The following is a 12529-nucleotide window of genomic DNA, read 5'->3' on the forward strand; positions in this document are numbered from 1 at the left end:
AAGATCTGCATGTTCTGATCAGTGGAGCAGGGAGAGAGAACAGGAGGAGGGCAGCTCTTTGATCTCATGTCCCAGAGGAATCCAAAGCTCTGTCAGGAAAGGAAGCCATCCTTACTGCAAGCAGATTAAACCAACTTAACCACTTTGGCCGGTCACAGGAGCCGAGGGAACAGCATGAAGCTGTGTCAGGGAGGTTTGGGCTGGGTATCAGAGGGTGCTCAGGCACTGCCCAGGCTCCCCAGGGCAGTGGTCACAGTGTTAACCTCTGTGTGTTCAAAAAGTGTTTGGACAATGCTCTCAGGCACATGGTGTGATTTTTGGGGCTGTCCTGTGCAGAAACAGGACTTGGATTTGATGATCCCTCTAGGTCCCTTTCAGCTCAGGAGATTCTGTGACTTTTCCTACACTTATGATTTCCAAGCAAAAAGAAAATGCTTGGAAAAATGCTTCCACAGGTTAGTACAGAGAAAATTGGTCTGGCTGTAAAGACTTTTGTCAAAAATTCTTGCAGAGGGCTTGAAAAATTTTCTTCATCTGGCTTGCATCTTCTATGCATGTGAACAGTTGAACTGATCCAAGTTGTGTCATATTTCCTTTATTCTAATGAAGTAGAGTATTAAAAACTATTTGGGATTGGTGACTGTACTCTGACCAGACTGTACTCATGGCTTATTTGATTTGCTTCTAATTACCTAGTCTAGAACCCAGACTTTCCTCCATGGCTCAGAGGAAAGGAACGAGTCCCTTCCCAAAGTGCAGCCTTCAGGAACTCCCTGGGTGACTTCACTGTTCCTCCTGTAGCTAATTGTGATGATTTTCCTGCCTATGGCTAGATAAAATGCTTCTTTCCTCTTATAATTCCACCTTACAGCAATGCTGTGGTAATAAGCCGTTCTTCAGGGGCTTAAAGTCAAATAAAATAGTATTAATTTCAAATATTTAAATATGCCCTTCTGAAGTCCTGCCTCGTGTTAGCAGATTTTGTGCAGTGTGTAAGTTGTTGGATTCTCTCTGCATGTATAGAAAGGAGATAACAAAAACTATTCTGAAAAAAGTGTTTATGGAAGAAGTCCTTTGGGAACTAAGCACAGTCCATTATGTTATTTTGTAAAGAAAAATGTTTTCTATCTCTTTGTGATACAAAAATTGTGTCCTAAAATATTTTAAGCAGCAATCATTATTTCTTTACTTAGTGGATGATTGCTTAAGAATCATCTGCCATTTCTGAGGTGCAGCTAACAGTTCTAATTAGGCTGGCAAACATGAAATCTGGATTTTTCTGAGGGACTTCAGCAGTCAAAGAATGTTTTGACAGACCTAAGCCTTTTTTTTTTCTTTGCTCTATTTTGAAGCCAAACAAATTCTTGTCTTGATAAAACCATAAAGGGAGCTGGCTACCATCCTTAATAACTCTTTTCTAGATTTTTATTGATATAGGATTCAATGCAGAATTACAAGAGTTGTGCTTAAAAGCAATACAAATGTGTATTTCTGGTGCTTAAACCTTCTAAAATAAGCCATGTGCCCAAACTGTAAATAAAGGAAGTGTGGAGATGCCCATTGAAGCAAGGACTTCCTGTAGTATTGAATTATGAGCTGGATGCTTTTATGAGTGCCATTCATTACCCAGAGGCTGCTGGGGAGAGCTGTGGCACAGGAGGGCACAGCCCTGATGGTGAAACCTGTCCCAGCTGCTGGTGACATTCAGGGACTCTCACAGACTGCTGTGCCTGGAGCACATCCAAGGATCCAGCTTCCATATGTGCCACTAAGAAGCAGGGTTTTTTTGGAGCATCCTGCACTCAGCTGGTGAAAGGAACTATTGGGTAAAAGAAAATGTTTCTTTGCTTTATCTCTGTGTTATCAGGTTCATCTCCTGTGGGAATTATTCTAGATGCTGCCACTACAAGTCAGCCTGGTAGTGAGGAGGAAGGGGAGTAAGAGTTTCTCTGCTTGGCTGCTGTCCTGGGGGCTCTGAAAGGCCGTGTGGGACAGCCTGGTCTCCTCAGTACTGCAGCTGCTTGAGGGTGGCAGAGAGCAGAGGTCTTGGCAAACCTGGGAAGGCAGCGCTGCATTGGCTCATTCAGAGCTGTTTACAGCCCCTAAGGTTGGGAACCTGGGCTTATGTTTCAGGGAAAAAAAATCTGATTTGAATGCTAAACAATATGTACCTCTTACTCCAGAGACAGTGATGAGTTTCAGCTAAATTGGATTGCAAAATAAATCACTGGCTTTAATGCTTCTCTGAAAAATTGAGATAGTTTTCAATTTTTTTAAATCAATATAGAAGGGCTGATTAGTCTCCTAAATCTTACTCTTAAAGATAAGTTTTATAGTCATTTGAAAAATGTTGTCTATAGAAATTTCTCCCCAGCAATTATCAGCAAAGAATTGCAACTGAGATTATTGAAGGTCTCAGATGCTTATCTGTCCTTAGGCCAGAGGAACTACAGCTTTGTGAACAGAGGTCCAAGTCTGTGTTGGACGCTTTTTCTTTATGTAGTTTTGTAAGAATTGTTCATTAACTTGGTTTCAGATATTTCATACATCTTTAAGATGGCAAAGGAAAGATGAAAATTGAATGGATTTTTCTTACAAAGAGTTCTCTGTGAGATTTTGTTATTCTTGCTGTGCAAGTACAGAACACTGATAACTCCAATCTGGGAACCAGTGGCTGCTCAGTATTCTTGCACTGCCTGCCTTTTCTTATCAAACTGACACTGTGTGAGAAATAAGGACAGAGTTGGCTTTAATTTCAGCCAATGCCCAAAGTGCCACTGATTTCAGTAGGAAGGAATTTTGCTCCTGTATCTCTACACTTCTGCAAAGAACTTTATAAGCTGATAGTTTTGTCTCCATATGTTCCTTTTTTTTGTGTGGGAGGGTCTTTAATGATTTTGATATTTTGTCTTCAGTGGGGGAAGAAGGGGGATAGAAGCAGCTCTAGCTTCAGCTCTCAACTCTTTTATAGGAAAAATGGTATGAATAGTATGCACAGTTGAAATTAGAGTTGTTAAAAGCTGTACATGCGGGGGGATTGACAATTTGAAATGCTTTTATGGGGTTTAGGATAGGTCAAGCAATTCAAGGGAATAATTTAATCAAGTAAAATCTCCCTTCAGAAAGCTAAGCTATCAGTTTGTTTATGTGGCTTAGTCATCCCTTCCTATGTAGCATGATTGTTCATTTGATTCCAATTTACAGAACAACTTGTACCCTGTTTGTAGCAGTTCTTAAGTTAACATGGGTGTCAGGATTTGGGGGTGCTGAACTGATGGGTACCTCCTAAAGCAGGGATACATCCCATCCTCCTGTGCTGCTCCACAGGTCACCAGGGAGCACCCAGGACAGTGTTATGGCCAGGGCCCTCAGCACATGCCCAACATATTTGTGTTCAGCAGAGCTTCCAATTCCACCTTCAATCTATGACAAAAGTATCAAGGCCGCTTGTGTTAGGAATTATACTTTTCATTTAAACTGCCTTCTGTATCTTGCTATGCAGCAGTGATAATGAATTGTAAATCTAGAATATAACATGTGTTTAAAATTGTCTGTTTACCAGTGGTGCCTTTCTGTGTATCTTCTAAAGTGTTATGTGTAGTTCTTGGGCTTTGCATACTCAGTTACTTTTTTATTTGTGAACGATGATTTCAGATGCAGTGGTCTTACAGAAGAGCAGGCCATTCCTCCTGAGGCAGTGAACTCCCTGCTCCTGTGGAATAAGTTGTCTAGCACTTGGTGGAAAATTACTGATGTTCAGTGTTATTCCTCTGCATGTCATGGCTCTTCCTGAGGAATTTTGTTTCACAGGTCCAGCAGGAGCTGTAGCTTTGTTGGGATCAGCTTAATGACCTATCACAGGTAGTACAACCAAGCAGTGATTCCTGGCTCCTGCTGAGCTTGAGACCACTGAAATATTTTTCTCTAATTGGAGCACTGACTGTACATGGCATAAACTCAAGACCACATGAAGGTGCTCAAATGAAACTACTTCTAAATAGAATAAAACAGATGAAGTAAATACAGTATCCACAACTTAAAGAGGGTGTAAACTTGTGTTCCAGCTAGCATTGTTGTTCTAAATGAAGTTGTCTGCTCAAAAATGGTGGTATGTAAAAGTCAATATGACATATTAGCAGTGATTTCTGCCCTTTAGGGCGTGTGCTGAGAGACTGTTCATGTACAATGCTCCCCTGAGGACAAGTCATGGCCTAGAGCAGCATTGTGCTGTCCTCTGAAGGAGATGGGGTTGTTTCTGTGATGTGTGGATAGTTGGCTTTTCAAAAACTGGCTGTAAAAAGGTTCTGGTGATCATTTGTTAAGCACCTTGCAGTATACTCAAAAATCACAGTATGCATCTCCCAGCTCTTCTCAGTAGAAAGTGATGGGACATGATAGGAAGCAATTCTACAAAATTACTTTTTCCTAATGTTTTTTGTGCTATCATGTAGTGACTGTGACAGGAGAAGTTATTTGCCCTTTCATGAACCTGTTTGGATTGCATGCTGAGAATACAAATAAAAGGAGGATGATACAGAGAATGAAGATTTATGTACCATCAGGTCCTAGAGGTGAGTGCTGAAAAGCAATCTCCCAAGCCATCTGAACATCAGAGTGTTAAAATTAGATTGTAGGACATAATTTCCAGGAAAACACATTTCTTTGATGGATGCTCCCAGGTGTGTGAGGACGGAGGGAAAGGTGGTGGTGGGTTGTGATGTGTTGTTGATCCCCACAGTGAGGGATGAGAACTTCCTGCTCCTAAGATGCAGGCCCTGCCAGCAGCACTTGCATTTCAGAGAATTTGCCACTGCTTTAAAAACAGCAATACCAAACCCAAACAAGAACAAGATTCTGAAGCCCATATAATCTGAATACTTTATTAAGAGTAGCCTGTTAATGGATTTGCCTGGACTGGGAGGGTCAGTGCCATCTTTAAAAGGAACATTTCCATTCCACTTCATGTCTGTAGATGTCTTTCAAGTGGATGTAAAAATGTGACAAAGCAGAGTGTTTGAATTGTGTTGGGTTCTGTAATCGACCAGGCCTTAAGGCACAAGAAAAATCAATAGAAAGGCATTGTTGTAATGGATTAATTTTGTGCTTACTCAACCACTCAGCATTTAAACATATGGAACTATTTTATGTGTAGGAAGAATCTCATGAAAGAGAGCTGTGTCAGCCTGGTTATTTGAGCCTGCCAGAGAAGACATGAGAGAGCCAATTGTTTTTGTCCATAGAGGAGCTGATGTTTTACATCTGCTTTTTAACAAATACAAACTCATGCTGCTCCTGTGAGGTGCATGGTGCATGTTTTGTTCTCTCTTTAGCATACAAAAAGGTACAAAACTGTTAGTTTGCCTTCCACCAAATCCTGTTGAATTCCCCACTCTCTAATTAGAGTTAGGTAAGAACTGATTATAGAGTACAGACCTGGGAGCCAATAACTTTCAAATCCAGCATCTGGCATGGCTGACTTTGGATTTTGGCAAATTATTGTGGTAGTACCTCAATTTCTTCCTCTGTAAAACAGAGGTAGTATCTTTATCACAGTAACTTCTATTAGGATTAGCAGCAAAGTTTTAATTTCATTTTGTTTTTTACTTTTGTTTCCTATGACAGTTTTACTTTATTAAACTAATGGGAGCAATCACAGAATAACAGGCATTTCATTTGGCTTTTCTAATAGTAGGTGCTTTGAATAAGGTATTTGTGTTTCAGATATTTGGAGTAACCTTTTTATTTACTTACCAGCAGTGTGCACAGTTCCTACAGAACTAAATTCTATTCTATGTGCAGATACAGATTTATTTTCTGTCCATCCTGTGCTTTACTCAAGTATGTAACTGTCAAGCTGCTTTATACACTGATGGTTTGTCTGTGGGAAAGGAGCCTTGTTGAAACTTCACCTCTGTGCCTTCAGGAAGTTACCTGCCTTTCCTCTGTTTTTTAAATCAATGTAGACCTGATTGGAGGTGTGTGTATTACGTTTGTTGCCACAAACTTACACTGAAATCAACACAAGAGTAACTTAAATGTATGAGTCTTAAAAGTAAGGATTCAATAGTGTATACTGCAAAACAAAGATGTAAAATTGTCTGAAATAATAAAAAAAAAGAATCCTGTTAATGGCTGGGGCTTATTAAAAACATTTGTATTGTTAAGTTTCCAGCCAGCACTTACATGTGAGCAGCATTATGTAAACTGCATTTGTACTTTTGCCAAAGCAAAGAAGATCAGTAGGTCAAACTTTTAAGCTTGACCTACTTTTTTTTTTTTCATAGGTAGTTCACAACAGCTCAACTTTTCCCCATTTATTTTCATGCTGTAGGTTTGTAGGATTTTTATCATAGACAGGAGTTCTTCACCTTGTTCTTGAATCCTTTTCCAGCAGTGGTTGAGACCTTTTTATTTCAGAAGAATGTAACTGGAGTGACTCATGGATGAAGAAGTATATTGAACTTCACAGAGAATAAATGCTGCTATCTATTTTAGAAATAGATATAAAATTATGTTTGTTGTATGGTGGAACAAATACAATATGGAGGCTGTTTTATTCTTCTACAAAGTTATTTGGGAAAGCTATAAAATTATTTAAAATTTTTAGTTCATACAATTTTAAATTTAAAAATAATTTTCCTATTACCTAGTTGTAAGTTATTATTGTAATTCATAGTGCCTACAAATTGAGTAGTTGACAGAGTTTTTTATTAGTAAGGGCTATATGCAGGGAAAAAATTCTTTGATAATTTTGCAGCAATCCCCTTATGTATGCTCTAGCTGCTTTGCTCAATTTCACTTTTCTTCCCCAAGCCTCTGACTGATGGAGATATACACAGATCTGAAAAACTGGAGATATGGCCAAGAAGAGGATCTGTGCAGGGTACGTGTCTGTTTTAAAGAGAAGGGAAACAAACCAGACGGGCAAAGCACTGGCCTGATTCTGTAGGGATCTATATGGAATCAATGGGCACAGGTTACATCCCTTCTCAGTGTGAAAATTCTGGGCTATTCCTCTGATATAATTTTGTTTCCTGTCTGATGTATTGTCTTGTATATATTTTAAATTTTGTAAGTAGAGTTGATGGCAAGAGTTTGGTTTCTCGGGTACCCTAGGAAATGTCTGATTGTGATGGTTTGTGTGTGGGATGGGCTAATCCAGTAGGAAATACTTGCTGCTAAGAGTTTGAGGTTCAAAATTCAGAGTGTGTGTAGAGCCTGGTTCCTGTCTTTGGGTAAAACATACTCAGTGTTCCATCTGGGTCCTTGGGCTGATCTGAAATGCTCCCTTGTGAGGACAGCAAAAGCCTCCCAGTGATTCACTGCAGTGTTCAAAGCCAGCACAGCCCAGTGCAATAGGCAACAGTTGGCTGCTACCCAAAAACCTCATGGGAGCTGCAGTTCTGTGCCATAAATTACAAAGCACTTTAGGATCATTAAGGATGACAGTCTCTCAAGGTGTAGTGATTAATACCCCACTTGGATGTTTAAATACTTGTCCAGTTGAAGACAGTTCACATTTGGCCTTGAACTTACTTGGTGGTGAGCAATTCTCTGTGCCATTGTTTGCACACTGCATTAAAAGGGCTGGGATGTCTCTGAGCTTGGTGCATCCAAGAATTTAATAATCAAATTACACTGTTCATAGACAGTAAAGTCAGGTAGGTTATTTCTGTAGTGCTCATCATGGAGCCAGCTTCCCAGTTCATTTTCTTGCAGTTCTTATTCCTGAGCTTTCCTTTCTTTCACCAAGTGGTTTCCACTTCTCTTGCTGTGACTACTTTCTGCTATTGGCAGCAACATAATTTAGTTGTATTTTAAGGGATCAGAACAGGACGTATGATCATTCAGTGTACCTCAGAACTGCTTTGCTGTGAATACTTCAGAAGGGCTGCTTTGAGCCTAGATTCTTTATACTTTTCTCAAATTGATGGCATATATACGAAGGTCTGCAATAAAATCTTTGTATACATAAATGAGAGGGATCCTGACTTTGTTGATAAGCAGGGTAAATGTACAGGTAAGGGGGAATGGTTTTGTCTGTGACTTCATCAGTGTGAGCTTAATGTATCAAACATTAACAACCTCTACTTGTAATGTCTTTATTCCAAAGTAAAGTGAAGAAAACTCATAAAGGGTTGTCATGGGCTTCACGCTTCCAGAAGAATGACTTCCCTATAGTGGGTGACTTGTTTGACTTGAAAATTTGCTTTGTCAATTTGGAGTAGCTCTACTTCTGTTCTCTATACAAAAGAGAAATACTCTACATTGAGCATTAAGAGATATTTTTTCTCAGTCATTGACAGTAATCCAGCAGTATTCCCACGGTCAGTGGAAGTGTCACCTCCAGAACTGCAACAGTGGAAAAATCTGATTTCCTTTCTTGTAGAGGAGAAAAGGCACTGCTGCTTCCTCTGGGCCTGTTGATGTGAGGAGCATTGTAGGCGTTTCATGCTGTGGGGGAAGAGAAGTCACAAGGGTGAAGAAAAAGCTTTTTTCTTTTCCTTAGGTTGAATTGCATTCTGAAACGAATTGTGCACCTAAATTCGTGCGTTAATGATGTGCTCTCCATCGTAGAAACTCGTGGGAAGAAGCATGTTTCACTTTGTTTTTTAAACCCACACTTAATTCAATTTAAAAACTATGCAACAAGATTGTACAGGAAACTTGAAGAGATTGAAAGGCTTGGAATTTTTAATGTGGTCCCATAAATTCTTTCAGTGGAATATTGCTGGGTCACTCACCAATTTCAAGAAGCATGCTGAAGTTTAATACATGAAAAATGGTAAAATAAAGAGAGTAAAGGCCAGAAGTAGCAGTTGCTGTTTCACAAACAGAAGTCTGTTGATTTATGCTCAATGTAATCTGAAGTAAATGTTCCCTGTAAGTAGATGTTCAGTAAGATGAAGTTGGTGATAAGAACAGAGGATCTCTTGGTTGTTTATATAAAATCTAAAATTAGAGTGAATCTGTTTCAAAGCATCAATACAACAACTGTATAAACATCTGTTAACAGATACATTCTTTGGAGCACTATATAACATTTGGTTGCTTTTCAAGAACAGTCCTACTCCTTGTTTCAATAAGATGGTATTTTACTTCAGTGAAGTGCAAGTTTAACTGTTCACGAATGGTCTGTCTTCTCTTATACTAGTAAAAAAAAAAAGTAAGAGAACTCTCCAGACTCTAACAGTTTATTTTTGTAGATGCCAATTTGTGATAAGGGAGAAAGTGTTATCACCACACAGACAGCACCTGTTAATTGCCTAAATAATTCAGGCTTAAATTATGCAGGCTTCTAAAACAAGGACTTGCCCTAGCAAAAGCAATAAGAAAATACGTACTTTGGGATAAATCCTGATTATGCTCCCTGCGTTCCTATTGTTCTTTGTTTTTAATATTTCCTTTGTGATGTGGACAGCAAGTAAATGCCTAAATTTGAGAATTATTACTGCAGAAGAAGGTTGGAGTTTGGTTTGGTTTATTTTCCAGTTTGCCTTTTGTATTTGTGGGGGCTTAAAATGTTAATTAGCCAGGAAGCTGTGTGCCAGCAGTCCTGAAGGACAGCTTGTATGTAGTTAAGCTATATCTCAGTCTGTCTTTCAGCACATGAAGTGTTACTTGTACACAATAAAATCTTGGCCCTGTACCTAATCCCTATTTAAAGTGCAGTTTAACCTGTATTCCCAGTTGTTACAAGCATGTCATACACAGATTTGGCAACAGTTAGAAAGTGCCTTTAGGAATAAAAACTAAGGTTAAGTTTTATTTTACTTGAAGTACTGTTCTAGTTGCAATGAAATACATTCTTTGGGTAAATAGGTGCTGTTCTTCAGTTGATATAAGTGCCTTATGAAAAAAGCAAGGCTAGTAGACAAAGACAGGATCTTGTATATCCCCAGTGAGTACAATGTTGGTACCCTGTGTGTCCAAGGAAGGACTTGCAAGACCAGAAATGTGCTTAATCTTTCCAATTTTTCTAGGGGTTTTAATAAAGGATTACTTCTACCTGCAAACCTCCCTTCTCATGTCCTCGTTGCTATAAATACAATCCTCCCATGTGCTGTAAAGAAACTGCCACAATTGTTAGTACATTTGGTTTGGGGTTTGAATGTTCTGTTCTTTATTTAGCATAGTCTGTTGTACTTTCAGGTAATCTGGGCTTAAAATATTCTCTCAGTAGTGGACCAAGAGAAGGCTGTGCTCAGGTGTAGGCAAAGACTGAAGCACATAAGGTGTATTTTGGCTGTTTGCAGAACAGACACCGAAACTTGGCAAATGTGTTTCTAACCATATAAATGCCAACATGCATTTCAACACTTCTCTTTTCACCTTCACCACTGGGTGATTCATGAGGCCATGGAGGAGCCAGATCAGTGGGTGTCCTTGGAGCATGTCTGATGCAAGCTGAGATCAGTGCAAAGCACAACAGTTATGTCTGACAGAGGAAGATGATCCCTACTCGTCATGAATTTAATTTGTTAAAATGCACAAGCAATCTTGAAGTCAGAGCCAGGACCTGAATCCTCCCCCTGCCTTGATTGCTTTTGTTATTATGTTAGAGAAGTTGCTTTAGGCTGTAACCAGGAAGGTTGAGAGTTATTTTCTCTCCATGAATAAAAAAGAGGGACAGCAATAGGGTACTTTATTTGGTGTGGTTTGGGAACTTTGGTGTATCTGTCGTGGTCTGCTTGAACATATATAATAAGTTTATAACTTGGCTAACTTGGGGAAATTATGCTTTTGGATATGCAGGAGTTAAAAATGGAGGGCTCTGAAGTCCAGTTGTTGGCAGCCTGTGAACAGACCATCTTCCAAAACACCTGTGTGGAAGGTGATCCACTGCACTGTGAGATCCAGAATTCCTGTGTTGTTCTGGTTGTGTTTTGTTGTACCACGTGGCAAACCCTGGCGCTGCCATTGCTGTCCCAGCCCGGCCACCTCATGTCACTGGCTGCTGTTGGTGCTGCAGCCCCAGAGAGCTGCACATCACCCCTACAGCTGCAGGTGCTGAGCAGAACACTTCTGAGAAGGTTGGGGCAGGGTTTATGGTATACTGGATAAAGAGGTATCATTTTACAGCTCTGTCTCAAGCCAAACATAACTAACTGTTAAAAAGAACACAAGCTCATCGGATGTTAAATGGCAGAACAGCTGTGGGTGTCATAGCTTGTGGCTTTCAGCTGAACATATGGCATAAAATGGTATGGCTGACTCAAAAAATCACTTTTAAATATTGACACTGCCTTTGATCTTTCTTTTTTTAGTTAGTGAATTTTGTCAATTTTGAGTAGCTCTACTTTGGTTGGAGGAAAAATGGAAATAACTAGATTCTTTGTTTGTGTTTTATACTAAATAAAACATTGCTTTCTTATTTTAGGAAAGTTCTCTCTTTTTTCCCAGGCCCTTGCAACTTCTGAAACTGTAAAGATTCTAGTCACTGACAAAACTGTTCCATTGTGAAAGTGCTTATAATGTTAGAAAATAAACAACCAGAAGGATGCAGCTTATTAGAGATCCTTTTAAGCAACATTTAATTAATGCTGTCTTCTGAAGTAGGAATGAATACCTTCTTCTGAAGGAAATACCTTCAGCACAGGCAGATTTCTTGGCTCTGATATGTGAGAACACACAGCCTTTGTTGTGTCAGGAGAGTTGTTCTGCATTAGTGCCTGAGGGTAGCTCTTAGAGAGTCTGGTGATCCATCACAAAAAAAAATCTAAAAAAGAGAGGGGTTGCAGAATTAAAAAAAACATTAAGTAGACTCAATGCACAAGCAGCAGGGCATTAAAAGTTACTAGAATTCAGAAATAAACTCACTTTTTATTAGTCCAAATGTCTGCAATTTAGGCATCTCTTAGAACTAATGTATCATAATGATTGTCATCTGTAGTAATAAACTTTTCTAATATGTGTAAGTCTTTCTCAATAGATGGCCCCTGATTTTTTTCCTTGGGAAAGGAAGAGGGAGGATGAAGACTGTGGGTTTTGTGGAGGGAGGATTTGGTTTGCATTAGGCATGATACAAACACAGAATTGAAAAATTGTGAGGCAACTTGGCACCAGATGTTCTTCAGCAGCAAGGCAGGCTTTTCTGCTAATATACCACAACTCCTTGGACTGGCTTTAGACTTTAGAATTTGGAATTCTTCTCTTTAGAAGTCAGTGAGATTCTAAGGAGTACCAAAAATGGTATCTAATAAGTTCAGTTCTCTGGAAATTAGATTGTTAAATACAGATAAATTGGTAGGTTCCTCATGGCTAACATAAGCTGTGTTTGAAGCCAGAAATATTACCTCACCTGTATGAATATTTTTAAGAATATTTTGTTCCTGAAGCAAGTAAGCATCCTTTAGAGCAAAAAGGGTGATCCATTTCAAAGTTGCTTTGGAAGGAAGAGAGCATCAGATTTGAGAGAAGGGGATAAATGGAGTAGAAGAGAAATAACAGGTTGTATAACATAATTTTACAGCAAGGACTCTTACAACAAGGACTCTTACAACAAGGTTCTTAAAAGATGCCCTCTAGA

At 39.3% G+C, this 12529-nt stretch overlaps 1 protein-coding gene across 1 annotated transcript in view; it reads left to right on the top strand.

Annotated features, from left to right (window-relative positions):
- MOSMO (modulator of smoothened) overlaps positions 1-12529 on the top strand; it is a 31173-nt gene that overhangs the window by 899 nt on the left and 17745 nt on the right. The gene's annotated exons all lie outside the window — the stretch shown is intronic.

The sequence above is a fragment of the Ammospiza caudacuta genome, chromosome 17 (genome assembly GCF_027887145.1).
Source record: "Ammospiza caudacuta isolate bAmmCau1 chromosome 17, bAmmCau1.pri, whole genome shotgun sequence".
Lineage (NCBI taxonomy): Eukaryota > Metazoa > Chordata > Aves > Passeriformes > Passerellidae > Ammospiza > Ammospiza caudacuta.